Source organism: Triturus cristatus, chromosome 4_1, assembly GCF_964204655.1.
Source record: "Triturus cristatus chromosome 4_1, aTriCri1.1, whole genome shotgun sequence".
NCBI lineage: Eukaryota > Metazoa > Chordata > Amphibia > Caudata > Salamandridae > Triturus > Triturus cristatus.
In genome coordinates this window covers 609,573,487-609,592,494 of record NC_140585.1, presented here as the reverse complement: position 1 = coordinate 609,592,494, position 19,008 = coordinate 609,573,487, and the positions used below count along the sequence as shown (strand labels likewise).

General features: G+C 47.0%; 1 long non-coding RNA gene across 1 annotated transcript in view; it reads right to left on the bottom strand.

The window, feature by feature from the left end:
- Nucleotides 1-721: 721 nt before the first annotated feature.
- The window catches only part of LOC146855283 (uncharacterized), a 161,894-nt gene continuing 143,607 nt past the window's right edge, over nucleotides 722-19,008 (bottom strand). The window contains exon 3 of the long non-coding RNA XR_014980810.1: nucleotides 722-850. This is a non-coding gene — a long non-coding RNA (uncharacterized LOC146855283). The remainder of the gene's footprint in view (nucleotides 851-19,008) is intronic.

Sequence of the window (19,008 nt, the reverse complement as noted above, 5' to 3'; positions counted from 1 at the left end):
AGCATTATTCTCTACCTCCTACCAAAAAATAGCCTTGGTTATTTAAATATATCATTGTTCTGCAGGGTTGTTTGATTGCGATTTTAGCACTAGTCCATGTTCTTTGACCCAAATAAACCTTTGCATGGCCTTCTGTTAGACTGAAGGTAAACCATAAAAGCATCATTGAGGGTGGAAGTTTTCTAACCAGAAGCAGTCACCGCAGGCTTCGGCTTCATAACAGGGCAACTGTTTACAGGACATCCCCTTTTCATACTTTTTCAAAACCTATCTCCCTAAATCGGCAGCTATCTTCATAACACTATGATATGCATCATTGGGTGAATAAATATTTCTATTGAATTCGATCTCTTTTAGATAGTATTGTAACAGAGAACATTGTATCTTCTGAATAATAGAGTCAAAGTGATACAGCCCCGCGTGCATTTTAACATCCTATACTGTCTGGTAGTTTCTATCACAACCTTTGACGTTTGTAATGAAATTGAATATTTTGCATATGTATGTTATGATATATCGACTTATATGTGTCATACGGCTACGCATTCGGTTCATACTTCACATTTAAAAAGATGAGCACAAGGGTTCTTTCTAAAGATGCAGTAAAAGAAACATGCAACAAAAAAAAAACATCTTACCAGTTTGCACATTTTAAGTGGCCGTTTGCAGCTGAAAGGTAGAGGAGGCTGGGGGTGTCTCTTTTATCTGATATTTCGGCTGTGTTAGTTCTGGGGTGTGCATTACAATCCATCAGTGCCTGTATGACATCAATTCGACCTTGCATTGCAGAGCAGTGAATCGCAAGCAGGCCTTTCTTGTTCCACTTTTGCCTTGAAGCCTTGCGAGACAACTGGTAAACAATATACGCAAGGAGGTGTGTGTTAGACGCCACTGATAAACAAACATGATCTGGCACAAATGGCAGAAACACACAAAAACTTCAATGTCGTATGTAATATTATAGGCTCTAAAACATCGAATTATATATAATCTGTTAACATTCATTGCACAATAAGGTTAATGACCAAATATCCTGAAACCTTGGTAACGCTTATAAACAGTCTACGATTGCGAAAATAAACAAACCGATGTTTGGATGTGTACCTCAGAAGCGCAGCTTAAAACATGCGACATGTTGCCGGACAGTAGAGCGTCTTCAGCACTAATAACATGCAATATGGTTGTATTCAGGGGGGTAGTTTTCCAGTAAGATTGGGGGGGATCAGGGTTCAGCTTTAGCTTAACCAACAATCACGTTGGCATATAGTGTTAAGATACATTATACTAAAAGCAGGGTGCATAAGAGGGGCCTAAGATGCAGTGGAAAAAGAGAGGATGATGATGTATTCTTTATTAACCGTACGATTACTTAAAATCTTTACAGTATAACACATGAATGAATAAAGCTCACCCCTCCCGTCCGCCCACCCCCAAGGACCTTCCCAAAGTTCGAAGTAAAAAATGCACCATGCCTGCATGGGCGGAGTTTATAGCAATATGTCTCTTTGACAGACTGAGTTAAAATAAGTTAAAATGTGAGAACACTCCAGTACACACCAATTTTTACTTAGTCCTATGAGAATCCCTGATTATGTAAAATCCATCAGTCAGTGTTAAAAGTTCTAGTTGTGCCCCTTTTTGGCACCTCTCTCTCTCTTGTAGTCTAGTTGTCCACGCCGTGGGCCCCTAGGTTGAGTAGCTTCTGTCTGGGTTGGGGCGCCAGCTGATTTGATTACTGAGAGGTTGAGGCCCTGGGGCCTGCGACCTGTTGCTGGGGGTCAAGTGCTATTCTTATTTGATGATTGAACTTGCCGACTCTAGCAAGCAAGCATTCCATGGCCTTCCTGCAAGTTCTCAAGCCCTTGTCCTTTAGGGCTGGGCGTGGAAAACAATGGCGGTCCGCGGCTAGTTTGAGCAGCAGCATAAGAGATATAGCCAGCATTCCCTGTGGCAGCTGCATAGTCGGCAGGAGACGATAGTGTCATTTCGCTCCCATTTAGGATTGAAGTCCGAGATCTTGTGGGCAGTGAGGCGAAAAAATGGGATTTTATTTCTCGCTTGAGCTGAGAATGGGTCACACATGTAGGGTTGAGCTTTCTCGGGAATGTATGAATTGTTCAATAACAATGTGGGAGAATTGTATAGGAGTAAGGATCGCTCCAGTTCGAACAAGATCGTCTGGACTTGGCGCTTCACGGCTTTAGCCCAGGCAGAGTAAGGAATTTTAGGAAGGGGCATGCTCCCTGCCTCTATTTTCAAGCACTCGATGGCTTGATCCAGCTTGGCGTGCCATGGCGAACCCTCTGTCTCAAAAATAGGCTTTAAAGAGTATTTAAGATTCTTTTCGGGGGCTTTCAGAACTCTGATGTAATATTTTATAAGGTCCCCCGGAAGTGCCAAGTCCGGTCTGTTTAGACCTATTTCCAGCCTTAGCCCGGTGTTTCTAGCTTGTCTGGGCGCCTGTAGCACCGTTTTGTAAGCTTTTATCTGGGATGCATTGATGACTTTCGCTAGTGCGCCTGGAAAGGCTAAGTGACCGTAAGTGATTGCAGGCATTAGTTTTGCCAGCTAAGTACAGTACAGTCAACATAGGCTCTATAGATGGACTTGCTAGGCGATAGCTTAATCGCCTAAGTGCCAGAATTATTTTGTTAATTCTCGGCTTTAGCTCACTTATGTGTTTGGATGCTGTATCCCTCTCTGTTACCCATACCCCCAAGTAATTATAGGATGTAGCTGTTCTAATTCGGTGCTTGCCTAAGGACCAGGTTGCTTGCTTTTTGTGAGGGTATTTGTCAAAGATAATCATCTTTGTCTTAATTTCATTGATTTGCCGGCTGTTTTCCTGATTGTATGCTGCTAGACTTTTAAATGCTCTTTGAAGCCCCACCCTGGTGTGATCCATGATCACTGTGTCGTCCGCCTACTGGAGGGTTCCCAAGGTTGTCTGGCCCAATTTCTGCGGTGCTAGGCTGGCGTCTTTCAGGCCATGGCCCAGGTCTGCCATGTACAGATTGAATAATAGAGGGGTCAGAACACAACCCTGCTTTAGCCCGGTGTTAGTATAGATTGTTAGGGTTACCATTGTTGGACTTATTTTGACGCGGACTCATGTCCCCTCATAGAGGGATTTTATCTCTTTTAATAGGGTTGTCTGGATCCCCCAGGCTTCAAGCTTTGCCCATAGTCATCCTCGATTAACTCTATCGAAGGCCGCGGAATAGTCTATAAAGCAGAAAAACAGGGGAAGCTTGTTGCTCATTGCCGCTTGCTTCGAGAGGTAGGACAGCGCTAAGATGTTGTCCATAATAGAGCTGTTTCCCCTGAAACCAGTTTGATAAGGCTGGAGGTTGCCGTTCTTGTCCGCTCAGTCTTCTAAGTCCCTTAATAATAGGCGGGCATAGACCTTTTCTTCAATATCAAGCAGGGCTATTAGCCTATAATTGGCAGGATTCAAGTGATCTCCCTGCTTATGTATTGGAAACAGGATAGAGCCTTTCCAATATTGTGGTACTGTTGCTGTGAAGTATGAATGATTGTATAATGGAGTAAGGGCAGATGCAAAAAAAGCTAGAGCGGACTTAAAAACTTGAGCGGGAATACCGTTTGGTCCTGGGGCCCCGTTGGTTCTTATTGCCTTGATGTACCTGGCGGTCTCGTCCACTGTGAAAACATCGGATTGACTGGGCACTGTGGGCTCTCCCTGCTCCTTTTGTAGTTTGTTAACTTTAGCTGTGGCCTGAGACCCCTCTGTGATGGCAGGGCTCACCTTGTTTGAATCACCTGTGTACAAATCCTTCACGTACTGTTCCCACAGGTTACCAGCAATACTATTTTCTTTATCAGGCTTCGGAAGCTAAGGCTATAAATATAGCTCCGTAACTTGCTGTTCTCTTTTTCTTTGATTACTGAGAACACTTTGAGCCAGTTCCTTTCTGTCCGCAAACTTTTCAGCTCCCACACTTTCTTTTTATATGCGGTCATCTGTGACGAAGGGGCTCCTTTCCTTTTTGCCTTAGTAGCCTTTTTAAGCGCACGTTTGCATTGTTTCAGGCATTTCCATGCTCTATATTCCGGCGAAGGTTGGTTAGGATTGGGACTTCTGTTTAGTCCGTTGGTATTTCCCAGATTACACTGTAAATCCGCTGTCAGCGTTTCCCAGAGTTTTATGATGTTCTTTGTGTACTGAATCTGGAGTGCCTCCTCCCTTCCGGCTACGTACTCCAGAAGGCTGGAGCTTAGGTTAGCGGTCCATTTTAATCTTTTAAGTACTAGGTATCGTTCTTTGCCTAGGGATGCGCCAATTCATTCCTGGACTTCCGCTAGTTCCGGGGCCAAATTGAATATGCCACGAAGTGGCCTACGGTCGCTTTCATCTCTGTCATACACTGCAAAGTCACTTAGTTTGTGTGCCTCCTCTCCTTTTACTAAAATGTAATCTATAGTGGATACATTCCTGAAGGTCGGCTGTGGGATCCATATGGGGCAACAGTTTTTTTAAATTCCATGAGTGGATTGAAGCTTGCTGTTTTTGAGAAAGGAGAACAGCAGACCTGCCTTCATCCCACTGCTGGATATCACTGGGACTTGCTCCATACCCCTTGTGTTGAAATCTCCCACTATTATCACATTGCGTTGCTCAAATCTTTTGAGTGTATCTTCCAAGATGTTCATGTAGGATTCCATTGCCTGTTGCATTTGAAGTTTTGTTCGATTGATATAGCAATTGATTAATAGTAGGAGCTGGGGCTGTTGTCCCTTTCTCAGTCCCTCAATTGTACTAACTTGAAGGTCTGGTGTTTCTACTTTTATGGCTGTGGATTTGAATTTGCAGGCATGATTTAAGGCAATGGAAAGACCTCCAGACGGACGTCCAAAGATGTTCTTTTTGGTAGCTGGTATATGATGTTCATTGAAGCTGCTTATTGGGGTAGTTGACTTGGCCCAGGTCTCCTGGAAGCACAAAATGTCCCCCTTTGCGAGATAGTCTTCCGTAGCCTTGTCCTTAAGGATGTTGCTTAACCCGGCGATGTTCCATGAAATGAGGGTTAGTTAACATGTTCTCCTATACTTGATGTTGAACATCCTCTTCTGGCATTCTCATTTCTTTGGTTAGGGACACTGTTGCCATGGCTCAGCCATATGTGCCTGCGCTTGCTGGAGCGACTGCACTCTATGCTGCGTGTCCCTGTGCGTGATATTGATTTTTATCGGGGTTCTTGGTCGACCGACTTTTTCCCTCTCACCTAAATTTGTATTCATTGCACCTTTGAGGATCGATGTAGTTTCCCCCTCATCATGTTTGGGCTGAGAATGTGTGGATATTTCGGCATGCTGAGTGTGATGGCTTCGATTCCCCATTCTGCGAGTTGTAGGGCTTCACCAAGGACAGCCTGTTATACTTGCTGTTGGGTGAAGCCGACTATGTTAGAGTCTCCATGTGTGTCCCTGTTGGAAATGGCCCTTTTTTACAGGGTTATCCCCAAACTTTTTGCTTCTTTCTCCTCTGTTTTTCTTGACCTGTGATTGTTGGCTATAGGATTGTGGGCAGTTTACCACTGCTAATCAGGGCCAAAGTGCATATGCTCTCTGTTAAATTGTTATTGTGATTGGCAGCAGCGGTCCGTGGAGGGAGTTCCATGGGGCGGAAAGGCGGGGCGGGGGAGGAGCAGGGTGGGGGGTACTAAACACCAGAATATGGATAATTGGAGGTAAGTAAACAATTAAATAAATAAAACGAATTTCGTAGCACGCTGCACCGCATTTTGTGATGCAGGGCGCGCTACGAAATTTGTTTTATTTATTTCATTGTTTACTTACCTCTAATTATCCATGTTCCGGTGTTTAGTACCCCCCGCCCCGCCTTTCCGCCCCATGGAACTCCCTCCACGGACCGCTGCTGGTGATTGGTTGTCCATGATTGGCATATTTGTTTTACCAGTAGGTCCCTAGTAAAGTGCACTGACTGTGCCAGGGCTGGTAATTCAAATGCTACTAGTGGGCCTGCAGCACTGATTGTGCCACCCACATGAGTAGCCCTAAAATGGTGTCTCAGGCCTACCACCACAGTGCCTGTGTGCAGTTGCTAACTGCCATGTTGTCCTGGCCAGTGTACACACTTGCCAGGCCTGACCTTCCCTTTTCTTGCACATTAGACACCCCTCTGGCAGGCCCAAGGTACCCCCCTGGGCAGGGTGCAGTGTATGTGAAAGGTAGGACATGTACTAGTGTGGGTGACATGTCCTGATAGTGAAATACTGCCATTTTCGTTTTTAACTATTGAAAGGCTATCTTGCCCATAGGATAGAATGGGGAATGCTGTGGAACATGTTTACCTGCATATCTTCCCCTAGCGGCAGGATAGAAATATGAAGTCTGGTATCCCTGAACTCAGAATGTAATAACACATCTTTTAGGAAGGATGGTTTTTAAATTCTGTGTTTGAAAATAGCACCTTTAGAAAGTGGCTATTTTCTTGTTCAACTTTTCTGTGTGCCTCTGCCTGTTGGTGTATTGACTGTCTGGTTTGTGAGTGACAGGGGCTGGGGGTGGCTGCAGGAGGCTGGGTGAGTCAGCACTAGGCTGAATAGACCTATCTGCATTTGGACTGGTGGGAGGAGTTACACCTGGGTCTGAATAGGGCTGTGCTTGCCTTCCACAATGCTGGCTCCACCTCCTGCGGTGCGTCTGATGATCCTGGCCCACACTCACAAAGGAAGAAATTGTGCATTGGCAGAGTGCACCCAGAACTGGTTTGGACTGGGTCCAGGACCCCTCACACATGGAGAACAAAGACTTTTGGGGTATAAAAGTAGGACCTGAAACCCCTGTAAATTAGACCACTTTTGCCAACAAGAGGAATCCCTGCCAAAGAAGATCAGCTGAAGAGACTGAAAAGGAAGACTGCCCTTGCTGTGTGTTCTGGGTCTGACCTACAGTTTACTGTTACTACTAAGGAAGGGGACAGGTCACTTTGCTGTGTGTTGTGTTCTCCCCACCTGCTTGAAGGAAGGACTTTGCTGTGTGCTGTGTCCAGGAATAAGTGTCTCCAAGGGCCAGAGAAGAGCTGGCCTCCTGTTTATGAAACACAGGGTTACAAAAGTTTCCACAAGAAAACTATCCTGCTAGCACTGGGTGCGTGTCCCTGTGCCTGGGCTGTGACCTTGTGAATCCTTCTTGCCACCTGCCTCACGTGCACGGTAATTATTGTGCCCAGTGTGACTATCAGAGGACCGGCACTTTGTCCTCGCCTGCCCCCGTCTTGCCTGAGGTGTCGTGACACGGTTTGCCGTTGCCGCCACTGGATCGGGAGCTCCAAAGCGGCCCCCGCCCTCTGACGTTGCTGCTTTGTGAGGGCTACGTTCACCGCCGCCACCCGGGAGGCACGAGATTGCTGTATCAGGAGTCACCGCCAGTGGCCCGGGAGTCTCGTAAACGCTGCTTCCCCTCGTTGCTGACGTCAGGGAACCGCCGTGCTGAGATTGGCCGCAGCGCTGGGCGTCTCCTAGCAACCGAGGGGCTCGACTGGGCACAGCTGCGCAGGGACTGGAGGAGGCGGGGGGCATCTCCTAGCAACGAGGCTTCCACGCTCTTCTGGCATCGACGGGACGGCCTCGGAAGCCGGGAGAGCCACGCATGGAGGAAGCTGCATCTGTGAGGGGCTGCGTGGACTGCCGAGCCCTCTTCCCTCCGCCATAACGTGCGCGGCTCTCCCGGCTTCCGAGGCCGTCCCGTCAACGTCAGAAGAGCGTGAAAGCCTCGTTGCTAGGAGAATTGGAATTTCATATTGAGGATCTGTATTCTTACAAAAAGGATTAGCTCAAACAATTTTGCAAAGATTTTGGTTACGCCCTGAGAAGCAGCTCCAGGAAGGAGGAGCTGCAGGAAGCCTTGAAGGCCTGGTGGGAGGCTAAAGAGGCGGAGGAGGCAGATGCTGAGAATGGAGAGGAGAATCTTAGGAGGGATGGATTTAGGTCACATGATCTGCCAACGAGCATTCCTGAAGTGGACTTTGAACCCTTCCAGTTTATTTTAGCTAAAGAAACCTATCGAGAGACATTTCTAAAGAGGGAGTAATTTATTTATGTTGATTTTTAGACGTTTTTGATCTGACCTAAACTATATAAAGATATTATATTTTTATAATAACTGGTGTAGTGTCCATTTGTGGTGTTTCACTGTGTTACTGTGGGTGTTGGTGCAAATACTTTACACATTGCCTTGGGGATAAGCCTGTCTGCTCGTGCGAAGCTACCAAGGGGGTGAGCAGGGGTTCTCTACAGTGTGTTTCTCCCTTACCCTGACTAGAGTGGTGGTTTCAGCTTGGCTTTAGCGCAAGCCTCAGCCAACCAGAAATCCCAGGTCTAACAGTCCCTCTCCAGACTTCTGAACTTTACCCACACTATGTTGCCTGAGGTGATCTGTGCCAAGGAGTCGAGGTGTCCCAAGAGTCGTAAAATATTGGACCTGTTCAAAATATCATAGGAACCTTTGGCTTTATATCTAGGGATTTATTCTGGAGCGCTCAGGCATAAGCACTGCGCCAAGGGGGCCCCTGCAGCTCAGGGGCCCACCCAAACGGCGGGGGATGCAGGGGCCTGTGTTAGGCCCTGTCTAGGGGTGAACAACACCTCATAGATTGCCTGTTGGTTGGTATACTTGGAGGTGCGCAAAATCAAACCATTCTTCCACAGAGTGGGCCTCTGGAAGTTCAGATTTAGTTGATTATTATGAGCAACTCTTGCCGGAAGTCTATCTGTTGCCCCTTTAGTCTGACCTGCCCATGTTTGTTCTTTGTGCTGCTCAGTATGGTTGCTTTTAGGGTGTTTCGCCACACTGTATTGAGGCTCCAGGGAGGTAATGGTCCTGGCTTGTGTACTAGCGATCTCCTGAGATGTAGGCCACCGACCTGCCTCTTCTCGGGTCTTCAGTTATTTGCCCTGCTATTTGTGGGTCCTCCTCCAAATGAGAGTTCCATCGGCTTTGATCCTCGCCTGTCCTGATGTGTGCTTCGCTTGTCATCTTGGACTTAGTTGGCTGTCTGAAGTTAAAAATGGGAAGAGTGCTTTGAGTTGTTAGTGTCCTCCTTGCTGCCAGGGTTCAATGTTGTTGCTAATAATCTTCTTTTTATAGTTTTAGATTTCTTCAGTTGTTTCTTCAGCTTCTTCTTGGCCCTCCTTGACATTGGGGCTTCCATCCCTGCCACAGCTCCTTCCGCCTTTCCTGCCTGGGCTACTTTTTCTTGTGGGACATCGGTTGTTGTGTTGCACGGTCGGAGCTCATTGTCCTCATTCCCTAGGACTACGAGGGTGTTCTTCTTGCTCTTGTTGCTTGGCCCTACCTGAGGTTCCTCAATTGCTATGCTCTCTTCAGGGAGATGGATTGTAGAGTTGTCTAGGTTTACAATCTCCCCCCTGGTGCCATTGAGGTGATTTGTTCTAGTGGGGACCTTTCCCTGTGTCCCCTGGCTAATGCCAACATATCATTTAGAACTACTGGTAGTCCTACCCACTTCTCAATAATGTCAGCACAAGAGTTAGTGCGTGCTGAGTTAGCTTTATGAGTTTCGAGGCAAGCCTTTATTTTTGCCTGCTTATCGTCTTGGTGCACAAGATGCTGTGCAATTGACTGCAGTAAATCAATTTGTACCTCCATTTTCGTGGAATGTCATAACAGGGCCCTTGTAATTGTATCCTGAGTTTCCCTCAATGCTGACAGATTTAACTCTTCATGAGTTACTTCTACCATTGCATGTTGCTGGGCTTCTTGTCCCATGGGGCTCCAACCCTCTATTTGGGGCGTTCTGGCATCCAGATTCCTTCCTAAATTTATTGGGGTTGCGTTCAATGTTCTTTCAATGGTCAGCTCTAGTTTTATTAGGAAGGGGGGGGTTAAGTCTTCCGTACCTAGAGTTTTGGCCTGACTGTCCTTCCAGGCTGTTGCTGTTGAAGCAGTTCTCATATCTGTATTTGTCGGAGGGTTAGCCACGAGCACCTCCTTGTCCTTGTCCTCCTCCTCATCTATCGGCCACTGGTGGATTTCTGCTGTGATCCGTATTGGGCTTTTGGCCTTGGCTGCAAACTTTGGAATGTTCTCAAGGCTCCCTATTATCTGTATGGGGGTGGGCTCTCTGGAGTAAACGTCACTCAGAACCTTGTTATCCCCTGGGGGTCCTGGAGATGTAAGAGTAGACACAGCCTCGCCTTTCTCACCTTCCAAGAGGCTTGCCAGTGTGTCTGTTGTATCTGTTGGGTCACCGGAGGCATGGAAGAACTGAGTAATGAGCCCTTGGTGGGAGGTATCGCAGTTGTTTAGTTCCTGTGTTTGTAAGGTAGCTATGCTTCTTGTTATCCTCCTTTGAGCGAGTCCCGCAGGCTCACCCTTCGCCGGGTCTGGGTCCTTATCCTGTAACTGTTTCTTTTTAAGCGTCATGCTAGTTTCTTGTGTTCATTCTCGTGCACCGGTATCTGGGAGTTCTGGAGAGATCTAAACGGTGCGCACCTCCTGGCAGATGCAAGCTTTTGCACTTTTGCCCTTTTGCCTGTGATCAGGATCTTCTAGGGTCTTCTAGGGTTCACTCTTGGAACAAACCCCCGCATTCACATCGAACCACACACCAGCACGAAGTCAAGTCAGGCAGGCAGGCAGGAGATATGAATGAGAGAGGCAGATGAAAGAGAATCGTAGGTGTGGCATTTTAGCTCCTTAGTCTCCTCCCTGCAACCCCTAGACTTTTTAGACCAGAGCGGTGGGGGGGGTTCGTAAGGACCAAAGAAGTGATCAGCTTGGTCCTAAACGCATGCCCGTAGTTACAGAACCCTGATCCAGCCCTCCCCTGGTGTGATTAGGGTCCGCCACACTGTGAGAAAGCCGTGAGATGGCAGGTGGAAGGTTGAATCCAATTGAGCAGCAGTTAAAGCGGTTAGAGCTGCAGATTACAGCTGGGTCCAGAACCCAACACCCGGTGCACAACAAAATAGAAAAGTGTGGTGAAGTGTGAGGCACAGGGCCCCCTCCTGCTCGGCTCAAACCGAAATTCTTAATCCTGCTACTCCTTCTGCCTTGTATTTTGGTGTGCAGTCCAGTGTACTACGCTACACCGCCGCTGGCGGTTTGCGGTTACTACTCTAGGCCTGCTCCAGGCTGCTCCAGACTACCACAGGCGGCCCCAGGTCATTGTGTTTAGCCGCTTTGACCTGAGGGAAACCAGATGAGCAGGGCATCCGGAGCTACCACAAGTCACACCCTACCTAGTAGGGCCGCTTCCGTGGTACAGCCCAGGCTCACTCTCAGTAACCGCCAACTAATGGTGGTGCGCCCGCTGCCTCCCATGAACCTCCGCATAATGCCCGACTGAAGCTTTCCCTGGTCCGCCCGTGACCTGCTACAATCTACTTGCACCCGCCCCCTCAGCGATGACAGGCTATGGCGGGGTTGGGGCTGTTAACAGGGAGCAGCAAGATCCAGAAGCAGCAGCAGCAAACGGCCGCCTCCTCCTTCCGACGCACTGAGTACTCTGAGCCGGAAACGGAAAACACTCAAGGTCAGAGCAGAGATTCCAGGAATAAAAGAGGAATGCAGATTAGTAGAAGTACTAAGAGAGAAAACAATATTTTGTAAAATAACCAACATTTTGAGGACTTTCAAAACAGAGAGGGAGATAGTGTGTGTGTGTGCGCGCATTTTGGTCTGTGTGTATGTAAAAATTCCTGGTGAAATCAGACAGACTTCTCACCATACCTAACTATTTATCAGTAAATACATTTATTAGGGGATGTAACACCCCAACCACCCTCCCTAAAACGATGGCCCTGGCTGCAGTGCAAGTAAAAGCCTGAGAAGGAGCTCACATGCTGCTTTTTTACTTCTTAGCTAGTAGGTAGGTGTTTTGTAATTTACCAGCAAGATGTATTTTCATTTCAAAATCTTTTTCCTTGCGTAAAGGGGTTTGGTCAAATTAACAAGGACCATTCTTGTAAAATACGAAGAGCCTGCTTAGAGTACTTGATCCCCATATAGGCCCTAATTATGAGTTGTACAGTACTGAATAAAGTACATTTGAATGTGGATTCACCATTAGTGTGTGCTAAATCTGCTCCGGCACCATCCAATTATTAATTACCATGTGGGACAGCTTTTTTCCTGTCATAAAGCCACACAGAATTCCCACTTCTGTGGGGTTTAAAGCACACCTATTCCACCTTCTCTTAACAGGTGGAGCATGTTTTTGAGGACCTCTGGGTATGGTGGGGTGTTGGATTGGTAGAGTGGGAATAGTAAGGTAGGAAAGGGGAGGTAATTTCTGACAGGGGCTAGCATTGTATGTTCCTCACCATTTGAAAATAAAAACATGGAATGAGAATTGGCTGCTGCTGCAACCAAAGCCTCATGTGAGTTTTCTGATCAAAGTTACCAGACATGCAAATTATGCCTAGTTCTCCCACACCCAAAAAACTGAGGGCCTCATTTATGAACAATTGGCATAGGGCAGCACCACAAGTCATTTTGCTGTGCTGCCCTGTGCCAATTTGAAAGGGCAGGAATACACCGTATTTACAATATAAAGTGCATTCCTGTCCTTTCAGCGGGTGCACAATTTTCAGCCGACTGCCAACACAGGCACCCTTGCACCCTCCTGCACAAAAACAATCACAAGAGGGGTTTTCCTTGTTCTATGTGTGCTGAAGAATGCAGCAAATGTGGAAAGAGGAAAGAACAAGGAGAAATTTAAACATTTCTCCTCGCTACGCCTGGTCTGGGGCGGCGTATATTTTTGCCGCTGCCCCAGGTTGACGTGATGTTGTAAATTTCATGTGTGCTGAGTGGGAACACCCACAGCAACACCCATGGAATCCCTCCTTCACATACAGTAAGGCAAGACAGCGCTTTCCGCTGCCTTGCCTTACTCAATATCTATGAGGCCATGCAAAGCCACTGAGGGTGGCTTTGTGTCGCCTCATAGAATTGATTGAGAGTTTTGCACCATCGGATCATTGCAAAAAGTGATGCTCCCACAGAGAAGGCCTCTTGTAAATGATGGCCTAGGTGTGGAAAAACCTAGCAACTTAGATCAGGCAGAGTGAAATTCCATGTTGTTATTTTGCTCCACCTAACTTGGAATGAGGGCTAGCCGTAGGTGTCCTTGACTCCCATCCACCCCAAAAATAATTGAGTGTTGGATTGTCAACTTTCAAGGAAGTTGGACATATATATGTGACTGTGTTGTAACTGGCACATTCTGGTTGGCTGAGGAGAGGCCCTAGCCATGCAGAACCTACCACTCCCATCAGGGGTGGGTGATTACACTCACTGTATAACCTGCGCTCACCTTTGGGTAGCTTGGCACTGAGCAATCAGGCTTATCACAGACGCAATGTGAAAAAGCATTAGCAAAGCACTCTCACACAATAAATATACTGAGCGTCACAGAAGAGACTTCACATGTGGTGTATGTAACTAAAGTTTGTATTCAAAACACACATTAACTATGACAGCATAAATATAATGTATTCCTGGCCATTATTCACATTCAAAAACCAAAGGAAATGATGGACGGAGTGTTGAACATTGCAAGCACTCACCCCCAGTCAACTGATCTGGGTTTAATCCATCACCGTTCTTTAGCCCACTCTGCCACCCCAGTTCAGACATGGCCATATGCAAATCAGTCTGACCCTGTGCCTCATGGGAACAGTCCAGCCCGAACTGCCAAGCCATGTCTTCCCTGGACCGGAAACAAGCTTCCTAGGACCGGTTTCTGGCATTTCAGCCGTCTTCAGCCAGGCTTGCTTGAATCCAGTGGCAAAGTGAGCAAGGGACTCCCGTCTGAGCATACCCTGCCAACTTATGGCGAACAAAGCAAAAACCAAAGGAAATGATGGACGGAGTGTTGAACATTGCAAGCACTCACCCCCAGTCAACTGATCTGGGTTTAATCCATCACCGTTCTTTAGCCCACTCTGCCACCCCAGTTCAGACATGGCCATATGCAAATCAGTCTGACCCTGTGCCTCATGGGAACAGTCCAACCCGAAGCGCCAAGCCATGTCTTCCCTGGACCGGAAACAAGCTTATTCACATTCAGAAATATTACTAGCAGTACAAGGCTCAACTGTGTTAAAATGACATCAGTAATATGAACACTTGGGAAATATCCTATTTTACAACCCCTGGCACCATTATGCAGTGCACAACGTTGTCAGAACGAGGCCCGCCCTGGAAATTATTATAATTCAATACCACACAGTTATAGGGTGCACCTCAGATCACAACAATATCAGAAATGTGTTCACACAGATAATTACAGCACTTTTAAACAACACCGTGGTCCAGGGCCACACGGGTAAAAACCAATGTCAAATGTAGTATTCGTTTGGCCAGGAATCAACAGGTAAAGTAACACCGCTGCACTGACTTAGTACCGATACGCAGTGCCACAGATATCTGGCATGTCCGTATGGAGCGCACTCCCACGCACACAGCATCATTATGCGGTGCAACTTAATGTCTGGTAGATTAGTTGATAATGCACATGCTGGCCTTGTGGCCCAAACCCTCCTCTGCCATTTATCTAGCTCCGACTACCCAAAACCCACAGGCTGGACATAAAGAAAACCTTCCCCCCTGAATCTAGGCTGATCGTGGCCAGAGCCACACTTAGGGATCGATTACGATGTCATTAGGAAAGGTTTCGAACGGCATTCGATTTTGTCGAATCCAATTAGGAACTCACCTTTCCAACCGACTCGGACACGTTTCCCAACGAGCGATTATGATCGCTGGGCAGTGTTCAAACTGTCTGAATCAGTTCCGAAAGGCATTGGGAGTAACCAAGTCTGACGGAGCCGAATCGTAGCGGTCTACAGAGCGCATTTCCAGCCGAGCGATTAGAATATCAGATTCTGACAGCCTTTCCGAATCGGTTGTTCCGAAATGGATCAGCTGTTGGAATCTGACTTTGGGGGGCCATAGCAGGCCCCCCTTTACTCAGGGCCCTCCGAATCAGGCCCGTGGGGTACTTATGGGACCCCCACCTTTCCAACCATGCACAGTGTGGCAGGCACCATGGGGTGCCCGCCACAGGGTGCATGATTTTCCCCAACCACCCCTTTTGTCAATGGGAGCCTGTGTTCTTGTTCGGAACACAGGCTCCCATTGAAGTCAATGGGAGTCCGACCGAATCGTATCCGGATGCATCAAAATCGCTTGGTCAAACTCCCCAGATCCAAGTCGTTCAGAAAGCATTCCGGAACCGATTTGGTCAGAATGCTTTCCTAATGACATCGTAATCGACCCCTCAGTCAGGGTCCCAGGAAAAAAGGTGGGGGGGGGGTAGCAGGGCTAATTAGGCGGCAGTCGATAAATTGGGTTTGGCCACTACTCAGGAAGTTCACCCATGGTTTGCAGAGCAGAAGCAGGCTGAGGGTGATAGTCGTTCAATCAATGGATTCCACACTGTGCTTTCCAACACCAGCCTTGTTCTGTGAAGCACAAGGGGGGTGCGGGTCTTGCAGTCTCTTGGCCTGCTTTCAATCACTCTCAGAAGCATTTCTTAGCCCACTCAATGACTTTCACCACCCAGACCCGATCCGGGCACCACTACCTGGCAACACGTAGTTGTCGGGACGGGTATGGAGAGGACATTTGGTCCGCCATACTGTGGTCACAAAAGGAACAAGTGATAAATGTGGGAGTAAGCTGGGGAACCTCTCGGAAGAACGTGGCACCGCATTAGACACACGTCATTCAAAGTAAGACCCAGGCTATCCAGGCACAATGGAACACGAGGCACAACGTCGGGTGTGCGTTACCTGAGTTGCATCAGACTGTGCCAGTCACACACAAAGAAGAGTTTCAAATTCTGTACCTCCCTGGAAATTAGGTACAACATTTGGTGCACGTTGATCTAAGCCACACCAGACAATTCCGGTCACACACAAGAAAGAGTTACAAATACTGTACTTCCCTGGAAATGAGGCACATGTGGTGTGTATTGTTCTGAGTCACACCAGGCAATTCTGGTCTCACACACACAGGCGCAAGTTCAGCAGTGCCACACAAGGTAGAATGAGGCACTACTATGGGTACGCCTCACCTCTGAGGGTCGTAACCTGTAAATTGGACATCACATGCAAAGAGCATGCAGTCAGCATTTCACACGAGAGAGATATGGCACGATAGATGAAGTAGGCATCGAGGAGTCCTGCAACTGTTGATTCCGCTAACCACCAACAAGATGCTTATGCATGTTGAGCTCCCCATGGTGAAGGCCACACTCCTTAGATGCGGACAGTACTTTCGGGGCTCTGCATAAGGCAATCCAGTCTTCAAGCACAATACTTAGCTCCACGCTCACGCCATGCTAGCAGTTGGGATCTAGCAGACAATGTGGGCACTTAAGAGGGCACCTCTCTTAGGTGCCACCAGGAGACAGTGTGGGTCCCTTGCAGACAATTATTATAATTCAATACCACACAGTTTGATGTCCCTTAGATCTCCACAAGAGAACAGGGAACAAGCCAAAAAGCCCTTAGAGAGCGCACTTCAGGGTGCCAGACAGGAGCAGGTAGTCAGCCCAGGCCAGCCACTATTCAGGAATGGTGCAATGTTCCTTCCATTGGCAGTAATCCTCCTTGTGCACAACAGATTCCTGTGGCAGTGTTCACCATGCAGTTCCAGGATCTCCAGTCCCAAATCCCCACAAGTGTATCTCTACCTTGCTGAAGTATGGCACCAGTGGTTATACTGTAGTGTGCCTTTGATGCTGGGGGTTGTTCAGAAGGTTCCCCTTTGAACCACAGATGTCTCCTCTAAATTTCAGTCCTGTCTGCGATGGGGCCGTGGATCTTTAGTGGGGCCATGATCTGCTTTCCCAGAGGCCAAGTATCAAAACCTCTTCCTCCAATCTATCCAACCAGGCTACCAAATGGCAAAGGTCTGTCATTCCAGTTGCATACCCAATGTTTATAGCTGTCATTGGGAAATCCACAGATGTGCTCCCCCAGCCTCCAGTGTAGGATGGAGTCAAACTGCAAGGCACACAGAGAGATTTAGAGCAGAGAAATGCCCACTTTCTAGAAGTGGCATTTCTAAGCTAATAATGGCAAATCCGCCATTACCACAGGAGAGTTTGTCTTTGTGAATCCAATTATAGGAAACATTATGAGGGAGCTTCACTGCAATCCATTATTGCAGCCTGAAGTAATTTCAACCGTTCTCCATGTTAGCCTATTGGAAGAGTAAACCTCATAGGTAGTGAAAACACACATGGATATTCTTCACTACCTAGGTAGGGTACATACATGTGTAACTGCCCGGCCTTTCACCTCCCACGTGCTTCACCCTCAAGACTTACCCTGGAGGTTCTCTAGTGGCAGTGAAAGGTCTTCTCGGGATTGTCTAGGGATTATAAAGGCTAACCTGAGCATAAGGGCAATTGCTCACATACAGGCTGCAATGGCAGGCTGGACACATGTTTAAAAACACCATAGGTGCAGGTGCACACGCACAGGCCTGCAATGGCAGGCTTGTGACATGTGTAAAAACATCAGGTAAGCACCACTTCCTAATGTGTGCAGGAAGGGCGTGCACACTTTCACACTGCTTTTACAATGGGAAAGTGCCCAGAGCCATAAGGCCATAAACAGAGAATCATCAACACCCCGGTTGTGTCTCCTGGGAAGAACCAACCTTCTAGGTTGAGAAACCCGCATGGGGGTTCTTCACTACCTGGGCATGGAACACCCATGTATACCTTCCCTGCCTTTTGCATTCCACCTGCTATGTCCCTCAGGGCTTACCCTAGGGATTCTCTAGTTGTAGTGGAAGGCCCATTTAGGGTTGGCTAAAGAGTGAGAAATGCCAACCTTAGCACAAGCAATGGCAGGCCTGATACAGGTTTAACAGGCTATTCTGGTGGGTGGCACAATCAGTGTTGTGCCCCATATATTACCCCTGGACTAGTTGACGATCATTGCTTTGTGTGCCATTTGCAACTACTTTCCCTTACGAGTGAATCATAATTTCATGCTCACAGCTTATTTAGAAATATCATTATTGTTGTACACACAAATGTGGGAATAATCTGAATCCCTATTCCAATCAGCCATACATGTCACTTATTTTGAAATGTCAAAACTGTAAAGTTTTTTATACATTCTTCTAGGTTTTATTTATTTTATACGTGATGCCAATCTCCTTATATTTTGCTTACTTTCACCAGTTTCAGGTTTATAAAATGGGTGTGCATGGTCTGAGCCTTGATTAAACGTATTCATGAAATACTAGGCCTGATGCACTAGTTCTTTGTTTTATGGTATGTTACTTATAGGACACCTGGCATGTCGCTTAGAGGATGTTCATACCTTCATATTATAATTATGCTACATGATTTTACTATCATTCCATCAAAATGGTGGTCTCTCCTCTTCTTGTAACAACTCAGACTTCCATGTTATAACTCACTATGATAGAAGTATCCTACATAGGTCCAGATCTGTACAATACTTCATTATATTCATACAACTGATCTAAACAGAGCTCCTTTGCACAGTGAGGGCCCAATTCACAAAAATGTTGCTGCAACTTCCTCTTGTAATACTCCTGAATTCTAGGAGTAAGCCAGGACTACGTCCGGCTTTTTTCCTGAAATTCACCAGTAATCCAAGTGTTCTACAGTCTTTGTGATTGGAGCCCTCTGTGTTTTTCCCTAAAGGTCTGGGATGGATTTTCCTCCTGGTCCTCTGTTGGGCACTCCTATACTATAGTTTTCCACAAAAAAGAGAGAACAAGATGCATTATCTATGATCTTCACACATCCTCCCACGCACAGCTAATTTTACACCACAAGAAGCATGCCACCATTAGTGGGTGAGGTGTCCTCTTCTAGTATTTCAATAACCCATTGGATAGATGGTGGATTTGAAAATAGGAAGCCACGGTCTCTGGGCCCTTGCATCTTTTGCTGTAAAATCACCCCTGCACTTTTACATGAATGGTTCTGTCCTTTGA